The sequence below is a fragment of the Arachis duranensis genome, chromosome 10 (genome assembly GCF_000817695.3).
Source record: "Arachis duranensis cultivar V14167 chromosome 10, aradu.V14167.gnm2.J7QH, whole genome shotgun sequence".
NCBI classification, from domain to species: Eukaryota; Viridiplantae; Streptophyta; class Magnoliopsida; order Fabales; family Fabaceae; genus Arachis; species Arachis duranensis.
The window spans coordinates 65808392-65816882 of NC_029781.3; the positions used below are offsets into that span (position 1 = coordinate 65808392).

Here is an 8491-nt window from a genome sequence, read left to right on the forward strand (position 1 = left end):
AGCTTGCCATGGAAGGAGACTTGCGTGTTTGAAGAAGAAGACAGTAGGAAAGCAGAGATTCGGAAGATGGAGCATCTCCAAACCTCAACCTATTCTCCATTACTGCAAAAACAAGTAATCATTTCATGTTCTTTTGCTTTTCACAATCAATCCTGATAATTTCTGATATCCTGACTAAGATTTACAAGATAACCATAGCTTGCTTCAAGCCGACAATCTCTGTGGGATCGACCCTTGCTCACGCAAGGTATTACTTGGACGACCCAGTACACTTGCTGGTTAGTTGTGCGGGATTGCAAAAGTGTGATTGCAATTTCGTGCACCACCTGTGAACATGGTCTGCTGTTTCATATTGGATGGATTTTTTGTGGCAGCATAACTGCTAGAAAAGGTTTGTGGTGTGCATTATTTTGTAAAAAGGATTTCTAATACTGAAGAGCTAATCAAAACAATGGTAGGCTAGAAATTAGAGTGCAATGTGGTGAAAATCTTAGTTTAGTTCTATTAGATTGGTTAGAAATTAGGATAATAGATTAGGGAGAATCAATGTTTTTTAATTCACCTTGTACACATTACTGCTACAGTAAATAGAATTATCCTCGTTGGAGATGGCCTTTTATCAAACGGATATGTATCTAACTTGTTGGGATCGACAATTAATCAGATTAGAGATCTAAATTTTATATGTACCACAGACTTTAATGACTCATTATATAATCACCTATTCTTTCAAGGGAGGTGTAAAAGATGGACCAAAAAAAGGATCATTTGGTTTTGAAGATGGATTTTTGAATGCTCTGATAGCTGCTTTGGCAATGGAGACTGTTGAGTGTTGAATGAGACGACCAATATTAAAAATAGGAAAAACTTTTTATAAAATAAAAATGATAATTTTCAAAACTAATAAACGTTGTTATTAGTATTACTAAGTACTAACATTGTTGCAATATGCTAACTTACATAGCGACTTGGACACAGAAAATTTTTTATTTTTCATTAAAATAATAATATTATTATAATATAAGATTTTTTTAAATATTATAATTAATAATAATAATAATTTTTTTATTATTATTATTATTATTACATACACCAAGTTTCAAATTAATTCAACTATTGAAATCACTTGGGATTTATTATAAAATTTTTTCCTTCTCCTTCAAACTTTTTAAAAAATATTTCATGTCATTGTAGAAGATGAAGTTGTGTAGGAAGATTTGGGTAATATTATACACATATGGAGTAATGTTTAGTTTTGAAAATATGCATTTTGATTTTTTAGTGGGTTGTCCATGGTCATTTGGGCCGCTTTTTGGGGGGTTGTATTGCAGTATTTTTTTGGTGGGTTGTGTGGGTGCGGGCCATGTGGCCAAATCCAGAAAAAAAAAATTAACCACCCATCAATATATCCTATATCAAAAAAAAAGTACATAAAACCGCCGGTCCAACCAAATTATCTATTATACCGGTTCGTAAATATATTAAATCATGGGTCAAACTTAACAATACTAACAATTTTTTACTTAGAGTAATCTGGATCCTCCATCAAGAATCTTTTTCTTTGGTGCTTCAAGCACCAGAAAATACTTTCCCCACCTAAGACATTCCCTCCAAAGATTGTGGAACTATCTTCAAAAAGAAACTTTAGGTATAATGGTGGGAATTCGAAGTTTGATGAATTCTAGTGCAAGATTCTTTCAAATAAAGGTGTACAAAATACTGAGAATTCCTACAATCACAACTTAAGGTTCAGATTGTAGATGTAGTTGTCTTTATCAAGATCCAGATATTAAACATTGGAGCATCTTGGACTTGAGTCTTCTGATATGGTATGTCTTTTTTTTAACTTTTTTATATTATGTCTCTATACTTATATTCAAAAGTTAGATTTTATGCAGTCATGACATTAAATCTCCAAGGTTTTCTTATGAATTTACTTCTAGTTTTTACTTGTACTTCAAACAACAATTTGCAGCATTTTTTTCTTCTAATAGGGTATGTTTAAAACTGACTTTTTCTTCATTTTCCTGTTCATGTATCAATCATCAAATATAGTATTTTGTCTTCTAGCCATATAAAAATTTACACTATATGCCCTTCAGTTTTGTTAGAGTAAAACAAAAAGAGAATAATTAAATGATAAGAATTGAAGACAAGAAGTAAATAATAAGAATTAACAATGAAATTAACATTGGGATCAAGAGATATTACATTCTTAGGATCAATAGTTTTCATCTTCTTTTTAGTCATACAATCATTGATCTCTTGGCAAATCATAAGTGATTGAATTCTAATTCCTTGGTAATTCAATCTCTCTTAACTTGATCAATTACCAATTCCTTGATCTAATTGCTTATGAGAAGTGATGAATATTGGTTTCTAATTTAGAGCCACGCAATCTCATAAACCCAAGTTTTGGGATGATTACATGTCACAATATCAAATTCAAACCCAAATTTACTCAATTGTGAGAAAGATCTTCAAGCATGATTCTATGATCCCTTTTTCAACGCTCACATAGAATCTAAGTGAACTCAATTTCTTTCCCAAGACAATTGAATTCTTGAATTAAGAACGAAGATCTTTCTAAAGAAGCAATTGAAAGATAAATTGAAGATGAAAAAAAAATCAAACTAATCCATCGAAAAATAATAGAGCTCTCTTTCCCAATGAAAAGAACTTAGAAACTCATAACTAAAAAAATTACAAAAGTGTATATGAAAGAAAATGAAAGAGAGGAAGAAGATGAGAGTAGGGTGTGGAGTCACCTCCACCCCCTCATGGTGTGTCTAAAATGATGAATCTAAGGTCCTATTTATAAGCTACTTAAATTACAAATTCAAATGAAATTACAATAAAATACAAATTTTCTAACTATTTCTAGATGATTCTTGTGGCTTTAATTGATTGTTAATTGTGGCTTGACTTGGGCTTGTAAAATTATAATTCTCTTATTAGAGGCTTGAAACATTGAAGAATAAATGAAGGAATTGGGGTATTGAAAGTGGCTAGTGCGCACAAACCCCACACTTTCGTACAACAGTACCAGCAAGTGCACTGGATCGTCCAAGTAATACTTGAGCGAGTCAGGGTCGATACCACGGAAATTGTGGTTTGAAGTAAGCTATGGTTATCTTGTAGGTCTTAGTAAGGCAGATCAGAAGGTTGTTGATTGTGAAAGGAATACTGAATTGTAATAAAGTTAAAGAATAGGAATAGGGTTGAGGATTGGAGTTGCTTTGTCTTTTTGAATGAACTCTGGTACTACTATCTTCCTTGCTTGTGAATGATCTTCTTCTATGGCAAGCTGTATGTGATCAAAGCCATTGCCCGTGGTCATTGATCTCCTCTGCTACAGATCAAACGCCATTGACCGTGGTCATTAAATCTGACGGAAGGTGAAACTCTAGCAGTTCATTCTCTTGGCAATCCTACTCAAAACGTCACAGACAAGGTCAAAACTTCCGGATCAGAGAATGCTGCTTCTATGGATTCTAGCGTATACCACGGAGACCCTAATCTCCCCAGAAATTGGCTAAACTGGTGTCTCGAGAAGTCCCCAACAAAGTTGTGGATTAACCGTCTGAGAGATGTATAAACATAGCTATTGGTTCGTGCTTTCCTGCCAAGTATTCACACGAACCCAAGTAAACGTGGGTGTTTTTCAGACACATTCGTCTTAATGTGATGAACAGAGCTAATTTGTTAGATCATCCTATTCACCACGATGAAAATCGGGTATACATCTTAGAAGTAAATCAAACATGGATCGAAGAAGAAACAATAATACTTTTATTAATTCATAGGACTCAGCAGGGCTCCTCCCCTCAACCTAGGAGGTTTAGAAACTCATAATGAAAGTAAAACTCGAATAATAATGTTGTAAGTGGTTCGAAGAAGGTGATTTAAAAGTTCTGAATTACATAAATTTAATTCCTTAAATACTAAACAAATGACTAGTAAGGTAAAACAGTCTATTTAGTGCTAAAATCCACTTCTGGAGTCCACTTGGTGATGTTTGGCCTGAGTTTTGATGAGATCCACATGCTATGAGGTCTCTTGGGTGTGGAATGCCAGCTAGGGGGACCTCATTGGGCGTTTTGACACTAGTCTTTGCTTTTGGGCGCTGGATGCTTGGAAGGGGGCAAGAAGCTGGCGTTGGACGCCAGTTTTGGGTCTATTAATCCGAAGCAAAGTATGAACTATTATATATTGCTGGAAGGCTTTGGAAGTCATCTTTCCATAGTCGTTGAGAGCGTTCCAGTTGGACTTTTGTAGCTCCAGAAAAGCTCTTCTGAGTGCAGGCAGGTCAGATCCGGACAGCATCTGCAATGCTTTCTCTGTCTATGAATCAGACTTCTGCTCCAACTCCTTAATTTCAGCCAGAAAATACCTGAAATTGTACAAAAAATACAAAAGCTCATAGTAAAATCCAAAAATGTGAATTTAACACTAAAACCTATAAAAACTAAATAAAAACTAAACAAAAATTACTAAAAACTATATGAAAATGATGTCAAAAAGCGTATAAAATATCCGCTCATCACAACACCAAACTTAAATCGTTGCTTGTCCTCAAGCAACTAAAAACACAGTAGGATAAAAAGAAAATTAAGATACAATAAATTTCTAAGTTTCAAATGAAGCTTAGTTACAATCAGATGAGCGGGACTTAGTAGCTTTTTGCTTCTGAATAGTTTTGGCATCTCACTATCCATTGAAACTCAGAGATGTTGGCATCCTTAGGAACTTAGAATTCAGATGATATTATTGACTCTCCTAGTTAAGCTTATTTTGATTCTTGAACACAGCTTTCAGAGTCTTGGCCGTGACCTTAAGCACTTTGTTTTCCAATATTACCACCAGATAAATAATGCCACAGACACTTTAACTGGGTGAACCTTTTCAAATTGTGACTCAGCTTTGCTAGAGTCCCTAGATAGAGATGTCCAGAGTTCTTAAACACACTCTTTTTGCTTTGGACCACGACTTTAACCACTCAGTCTCAAGCTTTTCACATTTCACTTGACACCTTCACACCACAAGCACATGGTTAGGGACAGCTTGGTTTAGTCGCTTAGGCCAGCATTTTATTCCTTTGGGCCCTCCTAACCACTGATGCTCAAAGCCTTGAGCCCTTTTACCCTTGTCTTTTGGTTTAAAGGGTTATTGGCTTTTTCAATCTGTCCTCTTTTTCCTTCATTTTTGGGCAGTAATGGATTTTTTTGCTTTTTTTTCTTTTTGCCATTTTTTTCTTTTTTTCGCATGCATAAATTTTTTTTCCTTTTGCAACATGCTTTTTCTTTATCTTTTTGCTGCTTTTTCTTACTTCAAGAATCAATTTTCAGATTTTTCAGATTATCAATAATATTTTTCCTTTTTTCTTATTGTTTCAAGAGCCAACATTCTAAAATTTCAACTTCAAATATGCACTATTTATTTCATACATTCAGTAAATAAAAGCAAATGACACCACATCAAACTAATTAAACTAATCTTATTTTAAACTTAAAATTCACGCATCTCTCAGTTCTTTTTAATAAAAATTTTCTTTTAAGCAAGGTGAGAGATATATGGAACATTTTACAACTTTAAGACATCAATGCAAATGATCATGCAACTAGAACAAGAGAACAAATAAATAAACAGACAGAAAATAGAAAAATAATAGGAAAGGGGTGTGATAAATCACTATTTTATGGTTTATCTTGTGCTCAATTGAGTGGTTTTTATCAATTCTTTACACACTTATTCATATAATTTGCATAAGTTTACATTTTTCCTTCCTGATTTTGTGCTATGATTGAAACCATGCTTCTTTGGCCTTATATTTGCTAATATTAATCCTCTCTTATTACCATTTAATGTAGTGATATGTGCGTTAAGCGATTTCAGGGATTATAGGGCAGGAATGGCTCAGAGGATAGAAAGGAAGCATGCAAAAGTGGAAAGAATACAAGAAACTGAAAGAATTGCTAAGCTGTCCAGTCTGACCTCTTGGTACTAAATCGATCATAACTTGAGCTACAGAGATTCAAATGACGCGATTTCAGTTGCGTTGGAAAGCTAACGTCAAGGGCTTTGCAACTATATAAAATTTACCATAGCTTCCTCGAAGCCAAGCAATGCGCATGCATGGATCACGCAGACGCATGACCTGGCAAAAAAATCCAATCCACGCTAACGCGTGTACGACGCTTCCGCGTGACTTTGCCGTGACCTGTACGTACCACAAATCACTGGGGCGATTTCTGGGCTATTTTTGACCCAGTTTTCAGCCTAAAAAACACATATTAGAGGCTATAAAGTGGAAGAATCCATCTATTCATTCAACAATTCAGACAACATTCATAATTCACAATTTTAGGTTTTAGATGTAGTTTCTAGAGAGAGAGGCTCTCTCCTCTCTCTTAGGATTTATGATTTAGGATTTCTATTAGTTTTAGGCTATTTCATCTTCACTCCAGGTTCAATGTTACTTTAATTTATGTTTCTCTTCTACTTTTAGATACTCTAATGCTTTTATTTGTATTTGACTCATGTTGCCAAATTGGCTTATGAACCATTTTCATGTTAGATTTGAATTTATGTCTAAATATAATTTGAGGTATTTCAGATTTATGATTTTTACTTAGCTTTTTATATTCTTGGCTTTAATTGATGAATTGATTAATTGGAGACACTTGAGTTATCAAACTCATTGTGATTGATAATTGTTATCTTTGCTAATTAATTTGAATTCCAATAACTCTAGTCTTTTCTTAGGAATTGACTAGGATCTGAAGAATCAAATTGATTCATCCATTTAACTTACCTTCATAGTTAGAGGTTAATAAGGTGGGAGCAAAAATCCAATTCTCATCATAATTGATAAGGATAACTAGGATAGGTCGTCCAGTTTTCATATCTTGTCAAGAGTTTTTCTAGTTATTAATTTATTTTTTCTGCAATTTATTTTCCATGTTCAACCTTTCAAAAACCCAAAAATATTGTTTTCCATAACCAATAATAAATCATACTTTCCTGCAATTCCTTGAGAATACGACCCGAGGTTTGAATACTTCGGTTATTAATTTTATTGGGTTTTGTTACTTGTGACAACCAAACTTTTGTATGAAAAAATTCTATGTTGTTTTAGAAACTATACTTACAACGCGATTATATTCTTGTGAATTTCTTTACTGATAGAAATCCGCTTGTCAGGGTGTAAAGAGAATGAATCCACCTTTAAGGGTGGCATCTAGTACTCCTCTTTGAGGATCCAATGTGATGCTTGATCTCTTCTATGTCATCTCTTTGCCTTTGTTGCTCTTCCCTCATAGCCCTTTGGTCTTCTCTTATGGCTCTTTGGTCTTCTGTTATTTCATTGAGGGTGGAAGCATACTCTTGATGCTCCATCTTCAATTCCTTCATGTTAGTGCTCAATTCTCCAAGAAAAGTTTGCCATTGATCCCAATAGTTTTGGGAAGAAAAGTACATATCTTGAGGCATCTCAGGGATCTTGTAAACCCCGCTAAAATCGGTATATAATTAGTCAATAAATCGAATTTTCAATAGGAAAATTAAATACGCAAAACTGATATCAAAATAGGATAGAGCTCGTCGAAACGAGAATTTCGATACCAATTTCGAAAAGTTTGGCCCAAGATTGGGCCGGATGGGCCGGACTGGTTGAACCGGACCCAAAATGGGCCCAAGGCCCAACCGAACCCAATCCATTAAAGAGGCACAGCTTCTTATTTCCCTTCTTCTTCATTATTCACGCTGGGAAACATTTCTTAGGGGGAAGAAGAACACAAGCAAAAACCTAACCCTCACTTTAATTTCAAATCCATGTAACTTTTGATCCGGAGCTCCGATTGACGAACCGCTTGCGGCCACGCGTTCACCGCGACGAGCTCTATGAAACCCATGGAACAATTTGGTAGGTAACTCATTATTTCCTTCTCAGCCAGCTTCTCCTAATTTCGGAAATTTATGAACAATTAAGTTAAAAATTGTTCAATCCTTGTGTTCTAGGTTCAAGTTAGCTTCCGGAACTTGTGGGCTCAAGCTATTGAGCATATGGGTATGGTAAGAACACCCTAACCCTAGCTCAATCTTGTTTTAGCAATGGAGAACTGAAATTAGAATATGTATATGTATTAGGTGTAGATTAAGTGGGTATATATGCATTGAATTGCATTGGGAGTATTTGGAGGCTTATTGGTGATCAAGGCTTGGTTTGTGGCTGTTCTAATTGAGCTTGGAGGGGCTATGTTTTGTGTTGTGAGGCTGCCTTGGGTGAATCTAAGTGATCGGCCAAGGTATGGTTTAAGTTTCGTACGTTTAATATTTACGGTGTTGTGAAAGCTTAGGTTAGAGATACCATAGGATAAGTTGAATTGTTTGTTGTATTTAATGATTAGCCTTGTAATGTTATTGGAAAGGATTTGTTGGTGGATATATATATATATTGGAATTATGAGGTGTGGAAGTTATTAATAGTGTG

The 8491-nt window shown here is 34.8% G+C and overlaps 1 long non-coding RNA gene across 1 annotated transcript; it reads left to right on the plus strand.

Annotated features, from left to right (window-relative positions):
- The first annotated feature begins 7508 nt into the window (after positions 1–7508).
- Positions 7509–8178, plus strand: LOC107469874 (uncharacterized). Its single transcript, XR_001588262.3, has 3 exons — positions 7509–7924; positions 8020–8073; positions 8149–8178. It is a non-coding gene; the product is annotated as an uncharacterized LOC107469874 (long non-coding RNA).
- Positions 8179–8491: the final 313 nt, after the last annotated feature.